General features: G+C 40.2%; 1 long non-coding RNA gene across 2 annotated transcripts; it reads right to left on the bottom strand.

The window, feature by feature from the left end:
• Positions 1-2,773: 2,773 nt before the first annotated feature.
• LOC143679642 (uncharacterized) lies at positions 2,774-13,840 on the bottom strand. 2 transcript variants are annotated; one of them, XR_013173886.1, is made up of 4 exons: positions 13,701-13,840; positions 7,742-7,888; positions 6,241-6,348; positions 2,774-3,186 (listed from the first exon to the last, which is right to left on the bottom strand). It is a non-coding gene; the product is annotated as an uncharacterized LOC143679642 (long non-coding RNA). The 2 variants fall into 2 exon arrangements; XR_013173885.1 differs by lacking the exon at positions 2,774-3,186 and having other exon boundaries at positions 6,185-6,348; positions 13,701-13,839.
• Between the last annotated feature and the right edge of the window lie 366 nt (positions 13,841-14,206).

Here is a 14,206-nt window from a genome sequence, read left to right as displayed (position 1 = left end):
CAGTAATTTTTAAGAGACTGACAGTGTAGAATGGTGGTTAAAATCTTGGACTCATCCTTTGATTGCCTGGATCCAATCTCTGCCACTTACCGGCCATATAAATGTGAATAAGTTGCCTAAACTCTTTCAGCACCACTTGATTGACCTAAAAAATGAAGTCATTTTCTTTTGCTGCATAACAAATTCCCAAAACCCGAGTGGCTTGAATCCGCACACATTGATTGGTCTGAGGATTCTGGGGATCGGGACCCTGGGCCCAGCTTAGCAGGGTCCTCAGCTCAGGGCCCCCCAATCCTGCAACCCGGGAAGAGCCCCTGCTGCAGTCTTGTCTGAGGCCCAACCTGGGAAGGAATGAAGGCTCCAGCCTCTGTGGCTGTCTTGGAGCCACCGTGGTTCCTCACCACATGGCCTCCCGACACAGCCCGAGCTCCAGCCAAAAGCAGGAAGAGAGGAGAGGATGCCTGCAAGGGGCCAGAAAACCCCACACCACGTACCTGCAGACACAAAGTCGCCGACGTCCCATCAGCTTTGAAATAGTCCACTGGTTAGAGGGAAGCCATGTCCCCTCCAGCTCAAAGTGGGGGGTTCACTTGGCCAAGGGTGGTGGAGCCATGCTGAGCATCTGCTCTCCACATCTGCTGGGTTTTTAGGGATGATGAATATTCATACTCCAATCTCCTTGCACATATTCTAAAGTAGTTTCCTATTTCTGTAAAATATGACAGTTATAAATATGAAGAGAAATACATCATCTTCATTATTGATAGAGCCTGAGACCTCACTCTTCAGCCAAAGTGTTCCCCGATAGTCTGTACCCCCCACTTCCAGCACCCCCACAAGCAAATGCTCCCTGAAGCAGAGCTGGGTACAGGCAGGGCAGCTGCCCCTTTACCGCAGGGCAGAGGAAGAGGAGATGTGTTTTCTGGAGACAGATCACGTACAGGAGCGTGGCCGGAGCCCCAGAATTTTGATCTTCGAGCCACAGTGCTTGCGAGGGACGCGTGCAGGTCACGGTGGGTGGCCGCCCACTCGAGAGACGCCAGCAGTCCAGGAGGTCCACCACGGACACCTCCTCAGCGTCCATCCACCTGCACGGCCACGGCTTAAAAAGAAGTCGGTAAAAGAGGGCAAAGGAGTAAAGAACAGATTTATGTAAAAAGACGATCACAAGATGGATTTATATCTAAGCACAGTGGTAATCATCTCGAGTTTAAATAGTTCAAGCCTGTGCTATACAAGTTGGCAGCCACGACCTACGTGTGGTTATTGAACCCTTGAAAAATGACTGGTGTGAATCATCAGATTTTGATGACTTAGTACAAAATAAGAAAACTAAATATATCTAGTCAATATTTTTATATGGGTTCTAGTGATGTAAAATATTTTCTATATGTTGAGCTAAATAAAAAATATATAATTAAAATTAATTTCACCTTTTCTTTTTACTTTTTAAACTGTATCTCCTAGAAAATTTAAAAACACATCTATGACTCATATTGCATTTCTTTTCAGCAGCTTTGATCCAAACACTGAAACTAAAATGCAGGGATTGTCACAGGATAAAAAGCAAGACCCAAATCTATGTTGCATGCAAGAATGCAACTTTGAATGATAAGACATAGCTTGAATAAAAAATATAAGTATGGTAGTGGAGGCAGGACTTAGTCCATGATGTAAAACCAAAATTACTTATTTTTTACTCTACCCAGCTCTTTCAAGCTATCTTTAGTTCTAGGCGTTTGAGATATAAAGCAACCTATAAGAGCAAAGCAAAGACACTTTAAGCATCAGTAAAGTTTGTCATAGGCAAAACATCTTCTTTGGCATCTTCCCAGTTCCTAGGTGGTATCTTTGGAATCCCATTCAGCTATAACTCTTACCTTCAGCCTCTACCTTACCCCATCACTTCTTCCCCTCCTGCATTCAACCAGTTATGAATTCATTCTGAATAAAGTATCAGTTCAAAAAAAGTTGAAGGTATTACCTTCACTGAAGGACTTATATTTGACAATGGGACCCTAGGAAAGTATAGAAGGGGGAAACCAAAGCAAAACAAACATCAACATCAAAGCAATAACTAGGGATGATAAAGAACATGTCTTGGGGAGACTGTTAACTAGATCCCCCCTAAAATGTCTTCCCCTTGAAAGGGCACATTTGGGGGTGAGGACCTGCCCATGCCATTTGGAGAAGACCAAGTGGTGTGGCCCAGCTGATGGCAAGGTCAACGTCATGGTCCCCGTACGACAGATGCTTAAGACACACCTGCAGCTGTGTCCTGAAGGAGCCTGCATGAGGGTTCGCCCAGATGGGGCTATCAGAGCGGGAGTGCTACAAGGAGCCACTGCAATGAAGGGAAAAGTGGAAATATTTAGCCAGGAAAATAGTACTCCTCAAATATTGGAAGAATGGCCATATGGAAGTGAGGATAGGCACACACCCTGCTGTTTCAGAAGGGGCGACCGTGAAGAGGGCACACTTAGGAGCCAGGTTAGAGCAGCCCCTGGAAGGGATGGGACATGCTCAGCACAGCATTCAGACAGGCGGGTGAAGGACCACGTGCGGGGAGGCGCACAGGTATCATGTGCCTTGGGGAAATGACTAATTAGATCCCCCCTAAGATTTCTTCCAACAGCCGTGATACAGTAACAGCCCAAGACTTATATGTGAATCGTCTCCGTAGAAGCAACCATGCTTCAATGAGAAAAATCAATTTGGGGGTATTTAAACAAAGTAAAATAAATTATTTTCTTTCCAAACTTATATACTGGATAGATTTCATTTCTCCTGCTGTGCTTTAACATGTTGATTCCTCTCTACAGGGCAGTGAGCTGGACGTTTGCTTGATAACAAAAGATCTACAGGCTTACAGTCCATGCTTCCGTTGGGGTCGTGATTTTCAGCCAATGCAAATATTACAACATCAGCATTTTATACTAGAACGAAGACATTATTCTTCAATGATCTCCTTTTCTAGATGGAAATGGGTCCCTTCTTCTTCTATGAACTAGCATATGCGGATAAGTGTAATACCAACTTCACTTCTGAGCAGTGATAAATTAAAAACAAAAAGCTAGAGAGACAATGAGATAACAGGAATTCAGGGCACAGAAAATCTTGACCGCTTGCGCCTTGCAGGATTCTCAGTAGCATGGCTGGTGTCAGCTGGTGTGTCCCTAGTGCAACCTAAAAGAGACAAGAAGAGCCCGCGCTACTGGGCCCTGGTTTGACTGGCTGCCATGCAGACGGTGGCTACCCTCAGTTCATTCCATCAACCATTTCGCATTTGATTGAACCACGTTGGGACAGAAAGATTTGCCCTCTAGTTTTCAATTTAATGTTGTTTCAGGTCAAAACATGTTTCTTGGTTTGTGTTGGCCCTGAGGTAAAAGTCTCCAAGGAAACTGAAGTTTTTAAATGAATTATGCTCCTGTTGTTTAGAATAAAGTTTTCTCAAGTGTTTGGCAAGTTGCTATAGTTTAATTATTTGCATTGTTCTTGCACCTGGGAGAATAAATAAGCTTTCCCCCAACTGGTAAGAAAAAAGCTATGCTGAAATAAAATGCAAATCCAGAGTTCTGATCACATCAAAACATTTTGACCTCATTATGTCTGTACGAACCCATATTTACTAATCAGTCAATTACACAATCTCTACAAACTGGGACTCAAACCTGCTCTTAGCTGTGGAACGAGTCTTGCTTATCTTTTTAGCTGGAAGGTAAGTTTTGTGTTTTTTTCAAATAAAAATCTGTGATTATATACTGCTTATGGCAGTCTGCTAACTGGTCCCCCAAATCTATTCTTCCATTTCTCCGGTAGTAATTCAGCCTTAGTGGGACCCATGGCCAGTTGGCTAGAGACAGCACCCTCAGCTTCCCTTGCTGCTAGGTCTGGCAAGGGAATAAGTTCTGCAGGGCTGCCCTCTCACTGCACAGCTCTTTAGGAAGACAGGTTCTCATGCAGGGCAATGGGGCATAACAAGTAGACAGGACTCCGAGGAAGTGGTGTTTCTGTGCCCTTATCTCACTGGGTAGATCCAGAGTATGATGAGTTATCTCTGTTAAGTCAGTGTGATGAGATCAATTCACATTAAATGCTCCTAAAGAATAGTTTAGATTGTGGAATATGAAAAAGAGCAATATATGCTGCTTTTTCCTCACTTATTTAAAAAGGAATCCCTTCTCCTTCACGTGCTCTGGGCTGAAAGAGGAACACGGCAGTGAATCCATTGCCCATACACAAGAAAGCAATGCCCTCGGGGATGGCACGGACCTGGATGCCTGATGGACATGCGGAGCAGAGTCACCCTGATAGCAAAGACGGAATGAGCACTAGCGTTTGCACGTTTGAATAAGCCCTCTCTCTCCCACAGCAGAGGAGGCAGGTGTCTCACATCTGCACAGTGGCTGGTGACCATCAACAGAGGGTGAGGACCGTGCTGTCACTTGGTCACCTGCAGCTCTCAGTCCAGGGAGTGCACAGCCACCTGACTGCAGCCATAGCAGGATCGCTACAGACCTCATCGTGTGGATGAAATGTAAGCAACAGACCTTCTCCATGATCAGGCTACTTGCAGAACCCAAAGCCTTGAAGGAAAGAAGAAATAGTAGCTTCTAACACAATTCAACCAAGACTACATTCTCCTAGGATGAAAAGTACCTTCTTTCAAAGGCATAAACAAGAAACGGGGTGGAGGGTGGGAGAGCTTTGCCGATGAGGGAAGAGTATTTTATCACTGATGTTGCTGAGAATTGCCAGCACATTGTGATAATAAAAATAAGGTGGACTTTTCATCAGGTTTATCATTGTCTCTCTATAGTTGGCTATCTTCTTCTTGACATACCCCAGGAAATCCACAACCAGTGCTGCACCCCGGGTTTCCCACTGACTTATTTGACTATCATTGGATTCTGCACAACTCTTTTCCAGAATACCTAAGACTCCCCTGAAATGATAAGGTTCAATTCTTCATGGCATTTGATAACTCAGATTAAATGAAGGTGGTAATACCATGACAATAAACTGTTCTCTGCAAATACCTTTAGCAGGCACTTCCAGTGCCAGGCTAGTATCCCCCAAGCCATTTACCACTTCCAGTTGCGCTGCCGTCCCCCACACCCAGGAGTGGACACTGCGCTCTGCAGTCTCTGTTTCCATGTTGACCTTTGGATCTTCCATTACCTACTGTTCTAGTTTGCTAGCTGCTGGAATGCAGTATGCCAGAAACTGAGTGGCTTTTAAAAAGGGGGATTTAATAAGTTGCTAGTTTATAATTCTAAGGTCAAGAAAATGTCCCGATTAAAACAAGTCTATAGAAATATTCAATCTAAGGCATCCAGGGAAAGCTACCTTGGTTCGAGAAGGCCAATGATGTTCAATGTTTCTCTCTCAGATGGAAAGGCACATGGTGAACATGGCACATCTGCTGGCTTTCTCATGGCTCTAAAAAGGGACTCTTTCCAAAATGTTTCCTCTTTTAAAGGATTAATAGGTAGAGTCACAACTCCATGGAAGCTATCTGATCAAAAGTTACCACCCACAATTGGGTGGGTCACATCTCCATGGGAACAATCAAAATGTTCCCACCCAGCACTAGTAAATGAGGATTAAAGGACATGGCTTTTCTGGGGTCCACCAAAGATTCGAGTCGGCACACCTAGTTAAGCAATCACTGTATTAAATTATTTTTGTGAAAAGAAGAGGTGCAATTTCCGTTTTCCTGAGTGGACCCTGACTGATAGAGCATTAAAATTGTAACCCAAAATTTTTAAGTCTTTCAAAAGACAGACTTTTCACCTCGATGTTTAAGAGATATTACAAAAGATATATCATTTCCCATAAATGTACATTTAAAAAATTTAGTCACACAAAAGGTTATAATGAAAAGAAAACTATCTCAGGAATCAGAAACACTGAAAGGCAGATCCAATTCTGATTTGTTGGTCAACACTGGAGTACCAGCTGCTTTCTGATCCCAGCGTCCTCACGGGCAATGAAATAGCCCAGCCTCTTTCCCACCCTGGAGGGCAGCTCACCTGAAATAATACACGTTGACATGCTTGATAACTGATCATTTTACCATAAAAGTTATTATTTATTTATTAATGGCTACACCTCTGAGAATTAAGAATATGCAACCTAAATGCTAAAGATTCTTTTGAAGATTTATACTAACTTTATGTAAATAATTGAGTTTTTGCAGGTGCTTTCACCACAACAGAGTATTTATTTCCTTACATTATCATTTTCTTTGTTATCGCTGCAGACGACTCTATCAGGTCACCATCGATAAGCTGTGGCTTCTGTTATGTTTCCTGGAGGTGGTTGGATAGTTGATTTGAGTCACTGAAACACAGCAAATCAATTCCAATTACACACTTGACTAGAAAATAAAAGCATGTGAAAACAAAGTTTTTGACCCTGATGTATTTTCTTCTGTCGATGATTTTCTTGGTTATTTTTCTACCACATTTGAGCAGTTCATGCTAGGTTGTTAAACCCCATTAATAACCACTTTAATATTCTTCATTTATAGAAAATAAGAACTTCTGTGAGTCATCCCTACAAGTACAGAAGAAAACTGATAGTCCTGTGGTTGAAAATAGAAAAACGAACAGTGGATGTTATCATAAAGACGCCTCACCACCTCAAAAGTGGCATGTTTCAAAGGTTTCATTATTTTTTCCACTGAAACAGCCATGATTTTTTGGCTGCTCCTGTCTCCCAGTCATGCACAGTCTAAGTTCAGAATCATCCCTGACTCTATCTTCTCTGGAAACCTTGACTCTAGCAAGTAGTCAAACTCAATTGCTTCTCACTTTTTAACATCTCTCGCCTGCACTTTTGCTTCCTTCCTTTCCATTTTCACCGCCCGCCCCATGCCTGGCCTGTGCTGCCCGGGTACTATGGTCACCCACCCCAACTCCTCACGCCTCCAATCTTCCGGTCTTCCTGTTTTCTGACCCAATTCGTACTCTCAGCCAGAGTAGTTTTTCTGCACTCCTGAGGTCCCCAAGGGAAAGGGTGGGAGCATTCGCCTGAGATGTTATAGAGGGAATTCAGACAGCAGACCCTCTCAAAACCGAGATTCTGCCATCTTGCGATTCTAACCCCACAAACTTTAACATTTCCTGCTTGTTTTCCTTCCACTTGACCTCTCCAAGCTCTTTATTCCAAGTTCTGCTATGCACACTTCTGACTAAGAAGCAGAAAGTCTTGCCTAAGTTAGAAGAGCTTCCGGGTTGAAATGCTAAGAGCAGGAGTCTTATGTGTAATATGGTCTCCAGATTAAGCAGGCCTTTTCTCAGTTGTATAATTTGCTAAATTTAAGCTGAGCAGAATTTCTCAGGTAATGCTAAGACTCTTATAAGACTGCCCTGTATTGAAGCAGATTCAAATATTAGGGACTTTCTGATTTGGTACATTTATCCCACTATGTCATTATTCAGTTTTCACTCCAAGCTTTGGAATAAATTAAAGTCCTTCTCTGATGCTGGAACTTTAAAATTCCAAAGCTTTCAGTCCATCACTTCTCACTTAGTTCCCAGAGTTTTGACACCAATTTGGGAACCCAAATGTTTTGGAAATGCCTCTTTTTTTGTATAAAAACAACAACAGCAACAATAACAAATCGGTGCTTCCGTTTTTTTTCTTTGGGTCTAGGTGAAAGAAATTAAAGCAACCCTTCCTCCTCAAAATACAAGGCTTCCAACTTTTACAAATATCTTAGTGAACTCACCTCTCTTCTTTGCGCCCACTAAGTGAGCAGCTGGCCACTTGGCCCCACCGCTGTGATCTCGGCCAGCTGATCACTGTAAGAAGTAGGTGTCTGACCCAGCGTCAGCATGTCCACAGGCTGGTCAGCAGCCCAGGCTCATGTGTCCTGCTTCAAAAAGATTCCTCTCTTAGAAAATTTAACTGGGACACAAGGAGGCAAGTTTCTAATGAGAAAGCAGGAGGATAGCGTTGCAGTACACGGATCACAGCACTGGGCTCTGCCCTCCCCACCCCACGGCCCGTCCACTGTTGGATGGACACGAGGCTTCCCTTAGGACTCCGATGTTAACCCGGGTGGAGAGCCTTGGGCCCTAACAGCCAAATTAAGTCTAAATAAAAGCAAATGATAGTCAAGTCTGTGCATGCCAACATTCATGATTTGACTTCCAGAACACATTTTCGATGTGCTGTAAGAGGTAATTAGAATACATTCCAGAGAACCGGATTAGACATGGGCTGGCCCAGGCACGAGGTAGGTAGTACTCATAAATATTTTTGAATGACTCAATCGATGATGGTTTGAGCTATTATATGACCACATTTGGCATGATAAATGGTGTCTTTCAACAGCGTAAAAAAATTTTTATTGGTTGTTTTCACTCTGCCTCATGTAATTTCTTTATATTTCGATCATAAGGTCCACATCCTTGCAAAGTGTGATCTGAGAGTGGACCAGGAGAATCTGCATCACCTGGAAGATTGTTAAAAATGCAGAATCTCAGACCCTACCCCATCCCCACGGAATGAGAATCTTCATTTTAACACAATCTCTAAGTGATTTCTCCGCACACTAAAATGCAATAAGGACTACTGTAGAATATGGAAGCTGCCCTGATAGAAGTTAATCAATTCACCACTTCTCAACTCTGGGCTCAACAGAATCATCTAAGATCCTTTGAAAAATACTGATGCCCAGGCACCACCCCAATCCAATTAAATTAAGTTCATACCCACTGAGTTACAGCGTGAGACTTGAGCCCAGCATTGCATGGGGATTGTTTTACCCAAGTGACAATAAGCTTCATTGTAAATCTAATGTACTTTATGTCTCTGCCCACAATACATTTACAACACAAAACAACAGGAGACAGAAAACAATATCTATACATGTATAGATATATATATGTTTATATATATTAATGAAGAAGAGAAATATATATATCTCCCTTTCATATATATATGAAGAAGGGGAGAAATAAGTTAAAGAATTGATAATGGGGAAATCCCCTTGTGATTTTAGGAAGGTAAGAAAGGCATCTAGTGAGAGTAGAAAGAATGGCTTGGGGCAAGCTGGAGACTAACGCCAACCGAAGGAGATGACAGAACCCAAAGTAGAATGCACATGGGCTAAGGATTTATGGAAATTGCAGAGATAAAGCAACGGATCTCAACTGGAAAGTTAAAATGAATAAACTAACAAACAGAAACCATTGAGGTGGACTCAGCCTTGGATAACAAATGAAGTAAAATAATAAGTAGTCGATAGGTCATTTGGGAATTTCCCTAAACTCTGAATTAGACTGAGTTAATTGGTTGGTAGGCAAGAGTCCTTTTAAAAATATTTTTCTTTGTTCTCATTTTAGAAAAGAAAAAGTTCATTATAGAAAATTATGAAAAAGAGTAAAGTATGAAAAAAACCAATATAGCCATAATTCCATAATTTGGAGATAATTATTTTAACATTTTGTTGTGAGTCCTTCTAGTTTTCTATCTGTATGGGTGATTATATTTCCTTCATTCTTAGAAACTTTTGATTTTAAGAAGCATTATTAATTTAACAACACTTTGCTGGGGAAAGCGATATGCACACATTTTTCTTTTTCCTAACTGACAAGGGGTAATGTTTTTTTATATCATGCATAATGCATTTCTCTGCACCTTCTATTTTACTCGATGTCTAAACATTGCTATAGATCACTTTGAGCCCTCAGCAGCGACTGCTAGCAGCAGTGACATGCCGCTTTTCATTTCCATGCCTTTGATATTGTTACTTCTTTAGCCCTTGTAAGTTACAATGTAATTTGGAAAGATATTGAAAAATATCAGTTTTTTTTCTGAATTTCCTTCTTGGGTAGGTTTTGGCTAGACTTTTCCTTAAGTGGAATACAGAGTCTCTCTCGATTGTCAACCAGCAGGTTTTGACATGCAGATATTTGGGTGTGAGTGAGAGTCCGTCACCATACTTGATTTAAACATGCCACCTTAGCCTGACTTTGAAAATTCTAAGACGGAAATCAATTTCCATAACCTTTAATAGCGCCATCTAATGTTTGAACCACTGAGTCTGTTTCAGGCGGCTTCTGCATACAAAATGACCATTCTTTGAAGCATGACCTGCAATCATCTGCCAGTGTTAAAATCAATAATCTGCGACTCAGTTTTTTGCTAAAATACATAATACTGCTCACAGTACCCCAGTGTAAATAATGCATCTGAGGTGACTGCATGAACAGAGCATATGAAAATTTTGATTCCATTTCTGATCAAGTTTATGGTACATTTTTTGATAAAGCTAAACCCAAAGTACCTCATTGTTGTGTTTTATCTCGAGTGTCTTTGATTATTAGAGTTTGAACATGTTTTTTGCTTATTAGCCATTTGCATTCCTCCTCCTCTGAATTGTCCTGAAAATGTCTTCTGTTCATTTTCTCCCACTAGTTTTGTCTTTCATGTGCTCATCACACTTGAAGCAAACGTTTTCCTAATATCTGGTTTGACTTTTTAGTTTGGGTTTGTGTGTGTTTAAAAAAAAAAAAGATTTACAGGTTCTTGAAGTTAAATAAATCAATTTTTTCACTAGGATTTCTTTCAATAACTTTATGCTTGGGAAATTCTTCTCTCATTTTGAGACCAGACAAAAAAAAATTTTAGGTGTATTTTGTTCCCTTTTGGTTTTATATTTAGGTGTATTTCTTTGATCAAACCCAGATATTGGTGTATTTTATACAAGGCTCTATTTTCACTTGCTTCAATGATACTTCACTGTTTTATTTGGTTACATAAGAAGTTATGTTTCTGGATTTCCTTTCTGCCCATTAGATCTATATGTCTTTTCTTCTATCAGTAGTACCTAATTTTAATTGTAGTATTTCAGTTTGGATTATACTCAGATGTATCAGAAACCCCTACTACAAGAAAAGAGTTTATTTTTTCATTCAATAAGTAGGCCAGTTGTGGTAGCCCTGCTCTGATTCAGTTGATTAGTAAATCAGCAAGAGCCCCGAATTCTCCTCTCTTCTTGCTACTCCAGCCTTAAGAATGGTTACTGCAGTTCCAGCCATTACACTCATTTGCAGGAAGAAGGAAAACAAGAAAGAAAAAAGGCAATATTTGGGCTATAAGGGCAACATTAGCTGCAAGAGAGTTTAGGAAATTGGGGATATTTTTTGCTTTTATAGCTTTGTAAATAGAAGAAAAGACTTAAAGGATTGAAGTCAGTAATGAGTCAGTCTAACTACAGTAGCACTGTGGTATAATATAAGAGTATAGTAGCTTTATAGTGTATGTTGTCTTTCAGAGCAAAATGTCCCCTTGCCCATTCAACATTTTCATAGCTATTCTGTTCATCCAACCTCATGAACTTTGGAACTGAGATGTCAGATTTTATTGAGTTTGTGATTGGAGTTTCTCACATCTTGGTATGTCTTTCTTTATATACTCTTCAAAATATTTCAGTAACGCTTTGCTTTGAATTATGCAAGGCCCATGCAGTTCTTATTAAATTATTCTCAGATATTTGTTTGGCAATGATTACTTTTCCCAGTGTAGCCTTATATTAGTTGCTGATATACAGTAACAGGAAAGCTATGGATTTGATATCACCTTCCTTGTATTAGATACAACACTGGACCCTGATTAGTTTTAATAATTTCCCCTTGATTTAAGGTTTTTTTCTTTTCGAGTTTTGTTTGACATTATTTTCAGCATACATTTGGGATATGAGATCTCATATTAAGATTTTTAAACTTAATCATATTAAGTTGAATAGCATTAAGCATGAATTTTATTAAAAACATTATTATTAAAATACTTTTCCAGAGTTCAAGTTTGATGAGAAAAATATCACATGAGCATCTTTTGTGGCTAATAACTCCTCTTTTCCTCCCCATCAGTCTTTACTTATCTGAAAAAATAAACCCTCTACTTATTTTATAATATAATCTGTTCAAATAAAATAATTTGTTCAAATAAAAACATTATGTGAAACTAATTATGTAATATATTTAAAACAATTACTGTACATATCTCTGTATCTTTAACTGGATTTAAGTTTCTCTGCTAATCCTTTCCAGTCAGTTTATTTTTTTTCGCTCTCAAGCGCTATCACAGCTCTTTAATTTCTATTTCCTGCCTTTGAATATCTGTGGATGGCTTTCTGTGGCCTCACATAATTTCAGTCATGATTTTTTTCTACTGGAAGTTTCAGGTGTTATTCTATTATCTTCTAACATTTAGTGTTTTTGAGGGTTCTCTAAGGCCAAATTGATTTTACCTTTTTATGGGCATCCTGAATATTTTTTCTTCCCTGAGGGCTTTTAGGATCTTCTTTTAACCTTTGAAAATTCTATCAGAATATGTCTTTAAAAAGATACATTTTTCTTATAAAATGTAGTATGGTCTCAATTGTTAAGATGAAGATTTTATCTATTTGGTTAAGGAAACATGTTTCTATTTATTTCATTATTGTTCCTGTGTTCTGTAGTCTTTCTCCGTGGAATTCTTATAATTTTTAGTTTGGATATCCTAAATTGAGGCTCTTTTTCTATTTGTTTACATATTTTTCCTGTATTTGTGAATGAATACTTTCTCCTTCAATAGTTTGATTTTTTTTCAGTATCAAATCTGCTAACCCTGTCCCCCTCCATCAGTTTTTAATTTGACAATTGTGTTTCCCATATTCTGACCTTTCAGATTGTGGATTATGTTTATTTATGGCTGACTTTGTTTAAACTTCTTTGACAAAAAAGCCACCTGAATCATATTGAAAAAATATAATTCCAATGTTTTCTAAGAGTTTTCACCTTTCTTTTGTTAAATGTATTTCAAGAGGAGGCAGATTTTGTGATTCTTTAGGGCTGCAACATCTGTTCCTTTCCTTTTCTTTCTTTAAAGGAAGAGGCAAGTGTTTATTTGTGTTGTGTCCAGGTTTGTTATTTCTGTGTAACAAATCACCCCAAATGTAGTGGTTTAAACAATAACCATCTATTGAGTTCATGATTCTGTGCATCAAAATGTAAACTCATTTGGATTGCTCTTCTGATTTTTATTGACTCCCTCATGAATTTCTGTTCAACTTCAGCTTACCGAGGTGCTTTGCTTCTGCAAGTTGGCTGGATGTTAGCAAGGAACCTTCAGCTGACCTCCAACAATATCCCCTCTTCCAGTAGGCCAGCCTAAGCTTGTTCTCCTGCCAGGAAATGGGGACCCCAAAACTGAACAGAAACATGAAGTACCTTTTCAAACCTCTTCTTGCATCAAGTTTGCTTCTGCACTCCTAGCCAAAGCAAGTCACGTACCTGAGCTCAGAGTGGGAGGGGACTACAGAGGTATGGTGCAGAGGTTTACACACAGAGAGATCATTATTTGGGGCAGCAGTGCAATCATTATACTGCATATTGGCTCATATTGTAATTGTTGTAATTGAGCTGAACTCACCCACAGATAAGTTGAGACTCCCACCCAAGTGTTCACAGAAGAAACTTGAGGCCTAATCAGTTCCTGTGGGTGGTGGGTAAAGAGATAAGATAGAGACACAGGTAGAGAGATTTTATCTTGCACCGACTCTACATCCCCATGACTTGGCCTTGTTGGTTGTCGGCACAAAGGGTTTCCATACTTGGGTTGAGCCCTGGTGTCCCTAGAACTGCTTTCTTCAGTCAAGCAAATGGTAAATCTACAAAGGCTTCCCAGTCTGTCCTTACCAATATTTCTAGTATCAGCTGGGTGACTTGAGGTGTACCAGGACCTGCTCCAAAACTGCTTTCTTTCCAGGAGAGGAGGCTGTTGTATGAGGCCTTTATGGTTTACACGTCGTCCTACCCATCTCTATATTGTCACAAAAATTCCATAAGGGTTCTAACGTGTCAATGAGATCATCCCTGATTTCCAGCTCTGATGCAGGTGCTACCAGATTTGTGTATTCTACTATCGTAGTTGCTGTTATTGAGGTATAATTTGCATACTGTGCTGGTTTGAAGCTGTCACGTACCCAGAAAAGCCATGTTCTTCAGCCCTGATCCAACACTGCCGGGTGGAATCTTTTGATTAAGTTGTTCCTACGGAGATGTGACCCACCCAGTTGTGGGTGGTAACTTCAAATTAGGTGGTTTCCATGGAAATGTGTCTCTATTTAAGGTGGAGTTGCTTACTGGATCCCTTTAAGAGGAAACCATTTTGGGAAAAGCTTTAGAGCCCACACAGCCAGAGA

The sequence above is a fragment of the Tamandua tetradactyla genome, chromosome 4, assembly GCF_023851605.1.
Source record: "Tamandua tetradactyla isolate mTamTet1 chromosome 4, mTamTet1.pri, whole genome shotgun sequence".
NCBI lineage: Eukaryota > Metazoa > Chordata > Mammalia > Pilosa > Myrmecophagidae > Tamandua > Tamandua tetradactyla.
Note: the sequence above shows the minus strand (reverse complement) of the source record. Positions and strands in the feature narration are given on the sequence as shown.